This window comes from Amblyomma maculatum, chromosome 2 (genome assembly GCF_055883805.1).
Source record: "Amblyomma maculatum isolate TAMU_Amacu chromosome 2, ASM5588380v1, whole genome shotgun sequence".
NCBI classification, from domain to species: Eukaryota; Metazoa; Arthropoda; class Arachnida; order Ixodida; family Ixodidae; genus Amblyomma; species Amblyomma maculatum.
In genome coordinates, this window is record NC_139345.1 from 180,953,719 (window position 1) to 180,969,451 (window position 15,733).

Genomic DNA, 15,733 nt, shown 5'->3' on the forward strand with positions numbered 1-15,733 from the left:
TGTAGCGAGGAAAAATAATTAAAAGAATGTAGAGTGTGGCCAGGAATGTAATTTTGGAACGGGTTAAAAATATTTTTGTTATTTTTGCAAGGCGCCATCATTGTGCGTGGTTGAAAAATATGGTAGCAAACGCACCGAGCGCCGCGTATCTCTTGACTGAGGAGCGAGGGAACCGTGCGAAGAAAAAACTTGGTGTGGAGCGTGCGGAATGCCGTAGAATAAACAAAATCAGTAAAGTTTGAAATCGAACGCTCACGACCTGATTAGTACGGAAAATTAAGGCTGAAGAAGAATGAAATAGAATAGGAGTGTGTGAGACATTGAGAAAGAAAAATTAAGGTGAGCGCCGTTTTGTGTTTTTAACGGTAGAGGTGAAAGAAGAGACGAAATAGAAATACGGCACGCTTTAAAAAATTCGTTGTGAAGAAGAGGAAGAGGCCTTGACGAAATTTGGAGCTGGCGCGCGCACCGCCTTGCGCCGCGCCAGGTGGTGCTAATTGTGAAAAGAATTTGCACGGTCCCTCGCCCCCTCGTCCCATGTGCACTGCTCCTAAGGAGGTGGGCCATAGTCGGTTCTTTCTCGCATTCTAGCCATTCTCGCAGCTAGTATGTGGCATTCGCGAGATCCAGCTCTATGCGGCGGACCCTCTCGTCCGGCGCGGCGACATATCGCGCACGTGACGGAGGCGTCGCCGTCCGAGACTGTGCAGTCGGCAACAATGTGAGCCCCCGCACAGCGAGTGCAGGTAGCTCTGCTTGCGTCCGCAGCAGCTCGGCAATTTCTGCGCGAATGCCCATACGCCGCACAGAATGTGCACATTGGCACATGTAGGTCTTCGCAGACCTGCGACGAAGACCATCCGATGTTAATGTGGCCTTTCTCTATGATTCTTTTAAAAGCGTCTGGTGCAACGGCCAAAACGTGTTTTGGAGCCGTCGCGCGATCTAAACGTATATCGCCGCTCGGTGGTTTCGGGATTTAAGTTTAAATCAGGGTTTTTGGAAATTATGTTGTTGACTACGGCATCGTCGGTCACATCGGGATCAGCTCCCCAGATCCGGATGTGCGGCCGGCGCTGTTCCGCCACTCTTACTGTCATAACGTTGTTTGTCACTGCATTTCTTCGAACCGCAGTTTTAAGGTTCTCGACCGTAGTGCGGTCGCGTGCTAGGATGGTGACACCATTTACAGTTTTCCTAATTGTTACGGGGCCTATGCCCTCGTCATCGGGAACGATGTTTGCTTTGAGCGTCTGAATGACCTGCGCGACGGTTGTCGTGTTTGGGGATGTCGCAGTTAGAAACGCAACGTGATGATTGACTTGCCGTGCAACCGGTGGTACGTGAACGGCTGTTGGTTGTGCTGATGGTTCCGGTCCGGTTGGTGAGGCGCGCAGGACCTCGGCGAATGATGGTTGCGCAGAACTCGCCGATAGTGCCCGCAGCTTTTCCTCTGCCGACGCCGCCCGCGCGCGAGCCTCCGAGGACTCCTTCCTCTCGGACGCCCACATCTCGCGGAGGACGGCGGCGCGCCCCCGGGCATAGGACGCCAAGGACTTGTACTCCGCACAGCGTGCGACGAGTACGCCGAAGAGGCCCGCAACTGAGGTGCGGAGCTGGAGGCGCATTTTGCTCTCAGGAGCATTAATGAGCGTGACGAGGTCATCCTGTACCCTCATCACCTCCGCGAAGTCGGACATTGCCGAAAAGCCCATGTCGAGGCGCTCCGCGAGCGGCGCCCCGTCCGCCCTCGCACAGTGGAACGTCGGTAGTTCCGGTTGAGCCGGTTCCTCAGCGCGCGGCTCGCTCCGCGACTCGCCCCGCGGAGACGGCTCGCGGTGAGGTCGCTCACCGGACTGCGGGTCGGCGGTGGCAGTGTCGACCCGCGGCGGCATCGCAGAGGCAGAAGGTTGATTCTGGACCGCGGCGATGATGTTGTCCCCCGTGTCCGAGAACGGGGATTCGCCCGCGGTCTGCGGCGCAATCCGAAATTGCGTCTCCGAAGAGGTCGAAGACGCGGGCGATACTGGGTGCGTCGTAGCCGCCAAGTCCGAGCACGAACCCGCGGGAGAGCCGGACGGCGGCGGTCGTTTTGGAGGCATGGGTGCGGCCGCGGGGGACCGCGCGCCCTGCCACCAGCGGGATAAGGCCAGGCCTTGCAAGCCCCGGTAGGCTTACCGAGGCCCAGCGGGATGATGTCTGCATGTTAAAGACCAGCGGCCGAAAAAGCGGCTCGAAAACCGCTAGCAGGCCCAGGAGGCCGCCAGCGGGAACCGCCACCGGAGCCGGGAATCAGCAGCAGCTGAAAAATGTCCAGGTAAAGGCAGGGTAAAAAAAAATCTTAGGCGCGGGAGCCCAGCGCCGGGCAATGCGTGTCGTGTACAAGCGCTCGAGCTGGCGGAGCTCCGAAAAACACGTCCTATCGCTTCGAGCAGCTCGAAGCGATCGCCCCAATCGGAATCGCATTGCAGGTTTTACAAATGCCAAATAACCACCGAGGACTGAAGCCTGTAGTGGCCCGAGTCCAACGGATCTATGAAATTTACTTTCGGGGTACCGCCCCAATCGGAATCGCATTGCAGGTTTTACAAATGTCAAATAATATTCACCGAGCACTGAAGCATGCAGTAGCCCGAGTCCAACGGATCTATGAAATTTACTTTCGGGGTACCGCCCCAATCGGAATCGCATTGCAGGTTTTACAAATGTCAAATAATAACCACCGAGGACTGAAGCATGCAGTGGCCCGAGTCCAACGGATCTATGAAATTTACTTTCGGGGTACCGCCCCAATCCAAAGTCTCATTCCTGACAATGTTGGAAAATAAATTCAAAAATAAAGCGGAATGAAAAAATGCCTGCACCAGCTAAGCTATATCAGGCTTAAACCAATCAAAAATAAATGAATAGGGCCCAGTCGGCCAAAGTGTTTAATTTGGTGGAAAAAGCCAATAGGAAAAATAAAAAGTGGGCACGGTAACACATCTGCATCCTAAGGGCTCAACGAGCACAGAGGGTGGGCTATCCTCGCAGAGCTGTTTTATTTGAATTTTCTTTGAATAATAGACAATAAATGTGCCCAGGGACACATGTATATACATATTAACATATTAACATAACATTAACAAGAAAGCACAGACACACACACACACACAAAAAAAACAAAAAAAAAACACCGCAACCAATTTATTTATACAAAAAGGTTAGGAAAATAAATATGCAAAAGACAAGGAAATGATTTGCACGACAGGTCAGGCAGATCAGGAGATTAGTAGAAGACGGCCATGATGAGTCTGGAAAGAGGAAAAGCGGAAAAGCAAAAGACAGCAACAAACAGCAAACAGCAATAGGAAACAAGAAGGAATAGTGGTGTTCGAAAGGATTTTGGAAGATTAAATTAAGAATTGAATGGTTGAATTGAATGAATTGAATGAAAGTGCTGGTAAAAAGAGTGATGACAGAGTATATACAGAAGTTATGTACAGTATATACACACTATTTACAAAAATTATCTACAGTATATACACAAAATGGTCGCAAATTCGATGCGTTGGTTTAGGGCGAGCACAGGATTGTGCCCACCTCGTTGGGCCTGAGTGGCCCCAACCGACGTCTCAAATTTTGCGACAACTAATTTTGAGGTCTAATCTGCACTTAAATTTGGTCGTTTGTAATTTGGTAAAGAATTGCTTATAAAATTAACTAGCCTAATCAACCACGCACAGCTCTTTTTATTGTCTAGCCAATTACGCCAAATAAAGGCGTCGTAAGATTGCGGAGCTGGCGGGTTTAAATGGTGACGATGTAATGATGTGAGTGAGCATGAGGTGAGGTAATGTGTAACAGTGCCTTCTGATGCACCGCAGGGGCAGTTTGATGATGGTGAAAGGCCGAAACGATGCAAATAATGAGGGAATCGGCCATGGGCGGTGACAAGATGGATGATTGACTTCACAGGAGGGAACGAGATGGGTATTTTTGTTGCATCGGGAACAAAATCAAAGATTCCCGCGCCTTCGTTGTTATTTCGCCACCATGTGGCCCATCTCGCGACAACAACCCGACGGAAATCAGCACGGACCACAAATTTAGATGCTAATGCCAATCTGGTCCGGCTCGACATATGGGCTCGAGACGCGACTATGTCTGCGAGCTCGTTGCCCAAGACTCCTGCATGTGCAGGTACGTGAAATAATTTAATCGGCCTTCGTATGATTATGGATTTAAGCAATTGCTTGATATCAAAGATTTTGAAATTAACTGTTTTAGTTGCGGCTAGGGCAGAAAGAGTCGACAAAGAGTCTGTGTAGATGTACACAGGCGTCGACCCTTGCAATCCCTGTATATAGCGGAGACATTCCTCAAACGCTATCTGCTCTACGGCATATGCACCAGTTGCTCCTTCTACTCTGAAGCGGCCGACTGATGTTACGCGGCCTGCTGGTGACATGACGACGTAGGCCGCCCCGGCAGAGACGGAGGTATATGCACCGTCCGTGTAAACATGGTAGACGGGTGACAGCGCCATTGCCTCCGCGCCATCCCTGTCCACACGAACGTGCGCAAATGAAACTACCTCCGCCGGGTGTATGAGCGTATCGTCAAACGGTTTCGCCACTTCCGATGCGCGGTATGTTTTATGACCAAAAGTGACATCCAATCGCTGCGTGAAGAGCGCGAACTCTGCGTTGAACCGTTCGAGGTCCAGCGCGAGTGGCGGCGCATGCAGCAAAATTTGTAATGCCCTTGTGCTCGTGGTAGAATACGCTCCCGTCAACGCCAGCAACGGGGCGCGCTGCACTGAAAGCAGCCGAGCACGCAGTCCCGAATGGGCTGTCTCCGTCCACCAAACGGGTGAGGCATATGCGAGAGACGGAAGGACGACCTGATTGTATAAGGCTCTGCGCTGCGACGGTGCCGGTGTGCCGCTGAGCCGCATGAAGGTGCTGAGGCGCGCGGCAAGCATCTCGGCTTTCTCCTTGAGCAGGTCGCCATGGGGTATGAAAGATAGAGTGCGGTCGAAAACTACACCGAGGATTCTGACGGAGGGCCTGAACTGAAGGCGAACTCCGCCGAGCCGCACGGTGGGTAGTGTGCGTCCCATTCCACTCCTTGGGGGCGAAATAAGGACGCACACCGTTTTCTCCCTTGAGATGGTAACTCTAGCTTTCTCCGCCCATGTCGCCACTCTACCGAGAGCATTCTCCGCCAGATCCGTCAGCTCCTTTCTGCCGGATGCAGGCACCAGGATGACAACGTCATCCGCATAAGCCTGCACCGACACACCCTCTGGCATCGTGAGCTCGAGCAATCCACTCACCACTATATTCCACAGGAGAGGTGACAGCGGAGAACCCTGTGGGCTGCCTAAGGTGGGACGCGCTACCGCGTCTCCCGCTTGGGAGCGGAAAACCACCTCTCGGTCAGATAGAAATGACCGGAGCAGTGCACAGAGATTTCTCGGGCAACCCCAGTTACCGAGCGAACTCAGAACCAGAGGATGCCAGACGCTGTCAAACGCTCCCCGGAAATCAATGGATATGAGCAGTGCGTGGAGGCCGTTGTTCCGCATTTCTCGTAATTTGGAAACTAACGCGTGTAAAGCCTGGACGGCTCCGCGTTGTCTTGTAAAGCCGAATTGGTTCGATTGGAGTAATTTGCGTCGCGATAGAAAGTGGTATAGTCTGGCGTATAATAAACGCTCTAACACTTTGCCGAATGTCGAATTCATGACTATTGGCCTGTATGAAGTGGGCATCTCCGGAGGTCGACCTGGCTTGGGCAAAAATATGATGCGCCCCTTCCGCCAGGCCACTGGGAAGTGACCCAGTTTCAAGGACGCATTGAAAATAAAGAGGTAAAAATTAGGATGACGCCCTCAGAGTTCGCGTACTATGCGAGGCGTCATTCCGTCAAGACCCGACGCCGTCCCCAACTTGACGCGGGACACCGCCATGTCCACCTCGTCAGCGGTGAACGGCACATCGTCGGGCCCTCCTAGAGACGGGGACGCCGCAAATTGACGCATCGCCCTGTGGGCATCCGTATCGATTTCGTTTGTGTCGGACGCGACCTGACTATCTAAAAGCGTCTGTGCTGTTTCCAGCACAGAGGACGTCATTGTTCCATCCGGCCGCTCCACTGATGTTAACAAAACGGGTGCAGAAAGCTTTTGGAACGCAATTTTGTACGGACGCCCGAAGACACCTGATCTGATTGACTGTCTTGCCAATTCTCTTAAATATGAGTCTCGGGCTTCCGAAACTTTTGAACGATATGCAGCCAATGCGGTGTAGTAAATGTCACCGTAGTATTTTCTAATTAAAATTTCAGTAGCTCTTTGACAGCGCCTACGCGGCGCGCACCCTGGAGCGCTCGATAGTCAGCTCGGTCTTCCACCATTGGTTCGAATTATTGAATTGAAGTCGAGAAGTCGGACGGGTTCTTGTTTGATTTCGTTTCCTAAAGTAGTCGAATAGGTATTGAAATTTTTGAAGAATTAAATCTAATGCTGCCGGTGAAGTCAAATGAGCTTTAGCAACGGCATCCATGTAACCTGATGAAGAGAGTGAATTTAGTAAACGTGTAGTGCCCCTGTATGTAAGTCTGCGGACGTTTGTTTGCGTAGGTGACCCAAACCGTATTTCTATGTGTTTGTGTTCCGAAAATGTTATGTTATCTGTCACTGTCCATGTGTAACCTGCCCTAGCGAGTGATGGTGTAGCTAATGAGATATCTATCCAACTGTTTGTGTAACTTGTTGTGTAGGTTGGAGGAGATGACGGATCGTTTAGGATTATAAGACCGGAACCCATAGCGAAGCCGAGGAACTCCGCTCCCCGCGCATCGCAGAGTTCCGGTCCCCAAGCAGTGTGTTTGGCATTGAAATCACCAACGACGACTGCTGGTGTGTCCTCCGTGTGTATGAGTGTTTGACGTATATCGTCGAGTGTAGGTGTCATGGGGTAGTGTGGTGGTGCGTATGCTGATATAAGTGTGAACGATGCCGTTGCTAATGAGCAAGAAGTGGATGTGACACGTGATGAGGTGAACAATGGAAATATGTCAAATCGAGTGGTGCAGATGATTATCGCCGTGCGAGGATTGGACGGCGCCTTGAAAACTGTCCAGTTGTGTGGAATGTTCGGTATTTCGTTCGCTCTCGTATAGGGATCTGAAATTAAAGCGAAATCAAAATTTGCTTCTTTAATTCTATCTACCAATGCTGTAGTGGCATTTTTGCAGTGGTCCAAGTTGGCCTGAATGATTGAGAAAGCTAATTAAGATGTCATTTTAAGAAGTTAGAAGCCGATTGGAAATTTGGAATAAAATGGAGAATAGATCTGCAAGAATGCCAATGTAATACGAGAGGGAACGAAACATCGATAGTGGCGACGCGTAGGAAAAGAAAAGAAAAAAACCTACGCTCCACGTCTTAACTGTCTTGTTATTTGTTAATGTTTCTGATTTGACAGTATTTTCAAAGCGCCGTCCGCGTGCGTGGTTGATCAGGGGTGTGGGCGAGAGGGACGACCGAGCAATGTGAGAAAAAAGCGGGAGAGCTAAGTGTTGCAATATAGGAAGTTGGAAATTAATAAAGCATAACAATTTTAACAGAAAGAATGAGTTACTGTGAATTAGGGTATCTAAGCTCTTTAAGCGGGTTAATGAAAGATGTAGAGCAGAAGCATTCTGTCGTGATGACGTACAGTGTACGTCAGTTAAGAAGCCTGTATGCTCGGTCTCCCTCCCGCCCAGTCCCAGACCACTGCAGCTACGGCGGGCCATAATCGGTTCGGTGGCGCATCCGAACCACTCTTTCTAATAGTACAGGGCAGGTCTTGTCCCCGGCCCTGTGCGGCGGACCCTGCCGTCCTGCACGCCTGCAAACCGCGCACGCGACCGGCGCGTCTGCCGCCGTCTGCGTGCAGGAAGCCGCAGTGTGGTCACCCGCACAGCGCGTGCATACGGCGCGAGTAGCGTCCGATGCCGCCCGGCAGTTCCGTCTAAAATGGCCATACTGTGCGCAGTATGTGCACATAGGGACGTGCAGGTCCTCGGCCACCTGCGCCGAGGACCAGCCGATGTTCAAACGCCCCCTTGCCATGATTTTTTTGAAATCGCCGGGCGACACCGAGATGACTTGAGTTTTTGTTCCATCTCGCGCCTTAAATGTGTACCGCCGAGCTGCAGCGGACTGGTCTAGTTCTAAGTCGGGGTTTTTGCTGGCTATATCTGCTATGAGCGAGTCGTCTGCTAAGTCTGGGTCTACGCCCCATACGCGAATATGAGGTCGTCGCCTCTCCGCTATCCGTACGCTAAACGCGTTTGAGGTTACGGCGTTTGCCCTAACCGCCGCCTGAAGGTTTTCAATACTTGTTCTGTCTGGTGCCACAATGGTTACCCCGTTTGAATTAGTCCGAATTTGTACAGGGCCGATGCCCGCGTCTTCTGGGTTTATGTTAGCTTTTAGAGTTTGGACAACTTGCGCGGGTGTGACTGCGTCGGGGTTGGTTGGTGTAAGAAATGCCAAGTGGCCCTGTACTTGCCGAACCGCAGGCGGAGGTGGCTGATTGGGTTCCGCTGGGAGCCCGGAGGAGGAGGCGACGACCTGTGCGAACGTTGCTGGATGGTGATGAGCCGGCGGAGACGTGAGGCTCGTCTGTAGCCGGACCTCCGCAGATGTAGCCCTGGCTCGTGTATCCACCGCGTCTTTTCTTTCGGTGCTCCACATTTCGCGGAGCACTTCCGCGCGAGCCCTCGCGTCCGATGCCAGGGAGTGGCACTCCGCGCATCGGAGTATGATTACATTTATCATCTGGGCGAGGGCCTGGCGAGCGTTGACGCCGATCTTGTTCTCGGGCGCCGCCAGGAACGCTGTGATCTTTTCTTGTTGTTTGGTTACATCCGCAAATGGCGGCATTGCCGCAAAGTTAAGGTTGACCCGAGCCCGGTCTCGCCCCGGGTCAGCACACAGCGGGACATCCGCATCGGGCGCGCGCACGGGCTCAGGCATCGCAGGAACGGACCCCGTCGCCGGAGGGGTCGTCGCAAGATTAGTCGCCGGCCCTGCGACTGGTTGATCGGGATGTCGCCCCGTAGGGGCGGCAGAAACCGCAGAAGTGGTCCCCTCAGTTGATGGGGACCTCGAACGGGCCAGATCCGAGTCCGGCACAGCCGCCACGGTCGCGTCGCCCCCATCCGAGAATGGAGACCGCGGCGTTTGGCCGCCACCGGGAGCGGGCGCAGAGCGGCCAGAGCCGGAGTCGGGGGACAGCGGGTGTGCCTCGGCAGCGCCGGAGCCAGAGGCAATCACCCGGCGGGCATCCGGCGAGCTCGATGTTGGCGCCGCCGGTTGCTGAGGCGGCCCGGTGGGCGACGCCGACCTCGAGGACCTCGTGGTTGGCATGGGAGCGGTCGCGGGGGACCGCCTACCCGGCCACCACAAGGGCAGGACTGGACCGAGCCCTAAGCCTCGCTAGGGCAAGCGAGGCTATGTCCCTAGCCCGCAAAAAGCGGGCGGGAGGGACCGTGCCGATCCGCGCAGGTCGCGGACGAGGTCCGAGAACCCGCGTAGCGCGATAGAAGTAGCGGTCCTACCCTGTGGCCGAAGCGCTGGCAGGCGGTCGCAGGATGTTGGCGGCCGAAGCAGGGCCGCCCCCGGAACAAAGTCGCAGATGTTCGGAGCCGCAAAATGCGGCTGAAAATACCGGCCGCGGGTCCGCAGGCCCGCAAGCAGAGTCGCGGCGCCGTCCGCGACCACAGCCGAAGGCCGAGGCAGCTACGCAGGCAGGTAAAAGGCAGGAGCGCCTGTAAAAAAGATAGGCCTCGCAGCTCGGAGCGAGGCTGCGGGGCAGATCGAACCAATGCGGCAATGCGGGTCGTGTACAAGCGCTCGAGCTGGCGGAGCTCCGAAAAACACGTGCTATCGCTTCGAGCAGCTCGAAGCGATCGCCCCAATCGGAATCGCATTGCAGGTTTTACAAATGTCAAATAACCACCGAGGACTGAAGCATGTAGTGGCCCGAGTCCAACGGATCTATGAAATTTACTTTCGGGGTACCGCCCCAATCGGAATCGCATTGCAGGTTTTACAAATGTCAAATAATATTCACCGAGCACTGAAGCATGCAGTAGCCCGAGTCCAACGGATCTATGAAATTTACTTTCGGGGTACCGCCCCAATCGAAGTCGCATTGCAGGTTTTACAAATGTCAAATAATATCCGCCGAGCATTGAAGCGTGCAGTAAGGCCGGAGCCCGACGGATCTATGAAAGTTACTGTTGGGGTACCGCTCCAATCGGAGTCGCATTGCCGGTTTTACAAATGTCAACTAAGATCCACCGAGCACTGAAGCATGCAGTGGCCCGAGTCCAAGGGATCTATCACATTTACTTTCGGGGCACCGCCCCAATCAGAGACGCATTGCAGGTTTTACAAATATAACATCCACCGAGCACTGAAGCGTGCAATGGTCCGAGTCCAACGGATCTATGAAATTTACGTTCGGGTTACCACCCCACCGGAGTCGAATTGCAGGTTTTACAAATGTCAAATAATGTCCACCGAGCATTGAAGCGTGCAGTGGCCCCCAACGGATCTTTGAAATTTACTTTCGGGGTACCGCCCCATTTGGAGTCGAATTGCAGGTTTTACAAATGTCAATTAATGTCCACCGAGCATTGAAGCGTGCAGTGGCCCGAGTCCAACGGATGTTTGAAATTCACATTCGGCGTACCGCTCCGATTGCAGTCGCAGTACAAGTTTTACAAATGTCAAATAATATCCGCCGAGCTTTGAAGCGTGCAGTGGTCAGAGTGCAGCGGATCTATGAAATTTACGTTCGGGGTACCGCCCCAATCCAAAGTCTCATTCCTGACAATGTTGGAAAATAAATGCAAAAATAAAGCGGAATGAGAAAATGCCTGCACCTGCGAAGCATTAACAGGCTTAAGCCAATTAAAACAAAATGAATAGGGCCCAGTCGGCCAAAATTTTAATTTAGTGGAAAAAGCCAATTGAAAAAATAAAATTGGGCACGGTAACGTATCTGTATCCTAAGGGCTCAGCGAGCACAGAGGGTGGGCAACCCTCGCAGAGCTGTTATATTTCAAATTTATATATCTTATATCCAATAAAAGTGCCCTATAGGCAAGGAATCACACACACACAAGGGGGGAGGTAAATTAATCAATAAATGAAATAATAAAATGAGGGAGATAGTAAAGAATTTATTTTGGACAAAATGACAAGTAAGAAAATTAATTTTGAAATTAATAAATGAAGATCATCCTTGGGCCAGGCCGGAATCTGTGTTCCTGCGAAGATAAAGAACAGAAAAGGAAAGAGAAAGACAAGGAAGCAGGGAAGCAGTGCAAAAGCAGAGGAAAGAAGGAATTTACTGTAATTGAGTATTTAACTATAGTAATTATACAAATATTTGCAAGGGAGCTTAAGAAGAAATATAATACTGTACATATGTACAAAATTTGAAGTGTACAGATATTTACAAAGAAAGATATTAATTAACTAAAGTAATGAAGCGGATATTTACAGAAGGCTAGGAAAGATTCATGTAGCTGTACATATGTACAAGGAAGGAACTGTACAGATATTTACAAAGAAAGTTGTGGAAAAAAAAAATCGCTGCATATTTCAGTGCTTGAGAGGGCTGACATATGGAATGCCTACCTCCCTTGGTCGGAATGGCCCTCCCAAGGAAAAGAAAGTATGCAGGATTATGTATTTGAAGTGTTATGTGTACATCTGTAGTCAGGGAGTTGTGTACTTATTATGGAGACCACACGCAAGAGCAGCGCACAATGTCTTTTGTTATCTAGCCAACCGCGCCAGTGTGCAGTTGGCTGGTCAGTAACTCTGTTAGATGGTAATTTAGAAATGATTTGTAATGTTAATGGGCAATCAGTTAAATAATGGAATACGTCTCCATCCGGATGTCCACAAGGACATTCCGATGAAGGTGACAGTCCGAATCTGTGGAAATAAGCCGGGAAACGGCCATGTCCTGTTATCAGTGTTGTTAATGGTTTCGCCGGAGGAAAATTTTGGGGAATATTGTAAATATTAGGTATCCAATTATAAATTGTGGTACCCTCATTGTGCTCCCGCCACCAGGTTTGCCACATTGCTTTAACCGTTGCTTTAAATTTGGTGCGCACAAAAAATTTAGATTTTGCAGAATACCGAATTCGTGAGGAATTATAGGCACCACATGCAACGGTGTCCGCAATTTCGTTGCCTAATATGCCGGAATGTGCCGGTACGTGAAATAATTTAAATAATCTCTCAGAGGCGATATCCCGTAATAATCGTTTGATTTCGTGAATTTTGGAGTCTGATGTAAAGTAATTCGAGAGAGAATTCAGTATTGACAGGGAATCAGTGTATATGTGTACCGGGATGTGTCCTCTGTTGTTTTTAATATATAGTAATGCTTCCTCGAACGCAACTTTTTCGGCGCAATATGCGCTGTTTGCCAATTCAACCCTAAACCGGCCTACTGACAAAATTCGGCCGGTTTGATTCAGAGCTACAAATGCGGCACCTGCAGCCGTGGAAGTATACGAACCGTCCGTGTAGACATGCAACGCCGGCAAGGACGCCGCCATCGCCGCCGATTGCATGTCCAAACGAACATGTTCGAAGGAATAGACTTCCGCCGGATGCCACAGCATCTCGTCAAAAGGCTGCACCATTTCCTTAGCGAGAAGAGAATTTGATCCGAATGTTGTGTCTAATCGTAATACGAATAGTTTGAACTCCGCGTTCAGCCTGTCGAGGTCAAACTGAAGCGGAGGGGCATGCATTAAAATTTGAAGCGCCCTCGTGCTCGTGGTGGAGTAGGCACCCGCCAACGCCATTAGCGGGGCCCGCTGCACGGATAATAATCTGGCACGAAGTCCTGAGTGGGGACACTCAGTCCACCACACAGGGGACGCGTACGTGAGAGTGGGCAGAACGACCTGATGGTAAAGTGCCCTGAGCTGGTCCGGAGCCGGCGTGCCGCCCATGTGGACAAGTGCTCCGAGACGCGCAGCAAGCACCTCAGCGCGCTCCTTTAGGTAGTCGCCATGGGCTATGAAAGACAAGGTGCGGTCTATGAAGACTCCGAGCACCCGGATGGCCGGCCTGAATTTAAGACCGACACCATCCAGGCGAACGGTTGGGGGTGTGCGCCCCATGCCCGCCCTAGGAGGGGAGACAAGGACGCACACAGTCTTCTCCGCGCTGATGGTAACCCTTGCCGATCTCGCCCATGTCGCTACACGCTGAAGTGCCTCTTCCGCCAATGTCTGCAGAGCTTTCCTGCCACTGCCAGGCACAAGGACGACGACGTCGTCCGCGTAGGCCTGTAGCGACACGCCCTCTGGCATGGGTTGCTCGAGCAATCCGCGCACCACTACGTTCCAAAGGAGAGGCGACAGCGGAGAACCCTGCGGGCTGCCTAAGGTGGGACGCGCTACCGCGTCTCCCGCTCGAGAGCGGAACACCACCTCTCGGTCTGATAGAAACGACCTCAGCAGCGCGCAGAGATTTCTCGGGCATCCCCATTGTCCGAGCGAAGCAAGGACTAGGGGATGCCAAACGCTGTCGAACGCTCCACGGAAGTCGATGGATATTAGTAGTGCGTGCAGTCCTTCTGCCCTTAACTCTCTAATTTTAGTAATTAATGCGTGGAGAGCGTGAACTGCTCCGCGCTGTTTTGTAAAACCGAATTGGTTTATATGCAATAGACCTTTGCTCGCCATGAAATGGTACAACCGACCATAAAGGAGACGCTCCAACACTTTGCCCAGTGTCGAGTTCATAACTATGGGTCTATATGAAGATGTCGCCTCTGGTGGTCTACCTGGTTTTGGGAGAAAAATGATTCTACCTTTTCTCCAGTATAGGGGGAAATATCCCAAGCGTAAGGCGGAAGAAAATATAAATATGAGGAAATTGGGTATTATTTTCCATAACTCCCGGACAATTTTCGGAGTAATTCCGTCGAGTCCCGATGCTGTTCCTTCCTTGAGCCTTGAAACGGCCAAGTCAATCTCTCCATACGTGAAAGGAACGTCATCGGGACCTCCTAAATTCGGATCCGTTGCAAGAGCTCGTTGTTCTTTGTGCAATTGCGTGTCTATGTTGGGGTCGTCCGATGCGACTTGTGTGTCTAATAATAATTGAGCTGTTTCTAGAGTAGACTTTGTCATTGATCCGTCCTCCGTCCTAATGGGAGGGAGGACTACTGGAGCCTGTAATTTGGAAAATGCTACCTTAAACACATGTCCAAAAATGTTGGACTTTAAAGAATCTTTAGCTATAATTTTCATTTCGGAATTTCGAGCTCGTGCAACGTTATTTCGGTAAATTCGTAATGCTTCATAGTAATCTTTACCGAATGTTTGACGTAAGGTGTAATCCTTCGTCCTTTGGTATCTTCGTCTCATAGCTCTGATTTTTGATTTCTCTATTGCCAATTCTTCTGTCCACCAATTGCGCGGGGAGTTGGTTTTTGAATTTTGGATAACTGTCCGGGAGGATAAATTCTTCCACCTTAATCGGTCAAATATATCGTAGAATTTGGTTATTATTAATTCAAGTGACTCCGGCGAACCCAAATGTGCACCAACCATCGCTTTAAAGAAATGTAATTTTGATATTGTTGCAAGAATTCGTTTAGTACCTAACTTTGTCAGTATTTTTTGTTTAGCTGTGTGCTCACTTCCAATTCTAACAATAATGTGTTTGTGTTCAGAGAATGTGTGTGTGTCTGTGACGTGCCATGTCGTGTCCATTGATGCAATTGCAGGTGATACTAGTGTTATGTCAATCCAACTGTCTGTGTATGGTGTTGTATATGTGGGAGGGGATGCAGGATCGTTAAGTACGATGAGCCCGGAAGCCATGGCGAATTGGAGGAGTTCTCCGCCGCGCGCATCGCTCTGTTCCGGGCCCCATACTACATGTTTGGCATTAAAGTCGCCGGCGAGTATGACCTGCGTTCCCTCCGTGAGTGTAAGTGCTTGTTTAATGTCGTGTAGTGTAGGTGACATGGGGAAGTGAGGTGGGCATAGGCAGATATTAGTACGAATTTAGCTGTGGTTGATGCACATATTACTGCAACTGCTCTCGGTGTGGTTATAATAGGGAACATGTCAAATGTTGTTTGTGTTGCTACTATGGCACAGCGAGGATTTGAGGTAGATGAAAAAATTATCCAATCGTTAGGAAATCCTGTAATTTTTTCGGATTTGATGTAGGGGTCTGAAATTAATGCAAAATCGTGCCTGTCGTTTATTATTGTGTCTACTAATACGGGGGTCGCGTTCCTACAGTGATCTAAGTTTACTTGAATGAGTGATAGTTGTAATTTGTTAGCCATTTTTAATTATTTTAATCGACGTGCGTTTAATGGAAATTAATGAGGAACCTTGTGACGATCCCCGTGTTCTACATTTAAATGCATAAATTACGTTTTTTCTTGTTGAACTTGTATTGAAGGCGTATAGTAACTTGTGATAGAGCCTCGCTGTGCCATGTAGCTTGTATGTGTTCACAGAAAAAAAATGCTGTACAGTTCTCTTCGCTGCGGTAGTATCGGACAGACGAGGGAACCGTTCTGCAGTCATTTCAAAATTGGTGCGGGTTAGAAGCCGTGAGGGTGAATGAAGAAACGTGGGATGTAAAGTTAAAATTTTCGATGTGAAGTTGGTTGATACGGAA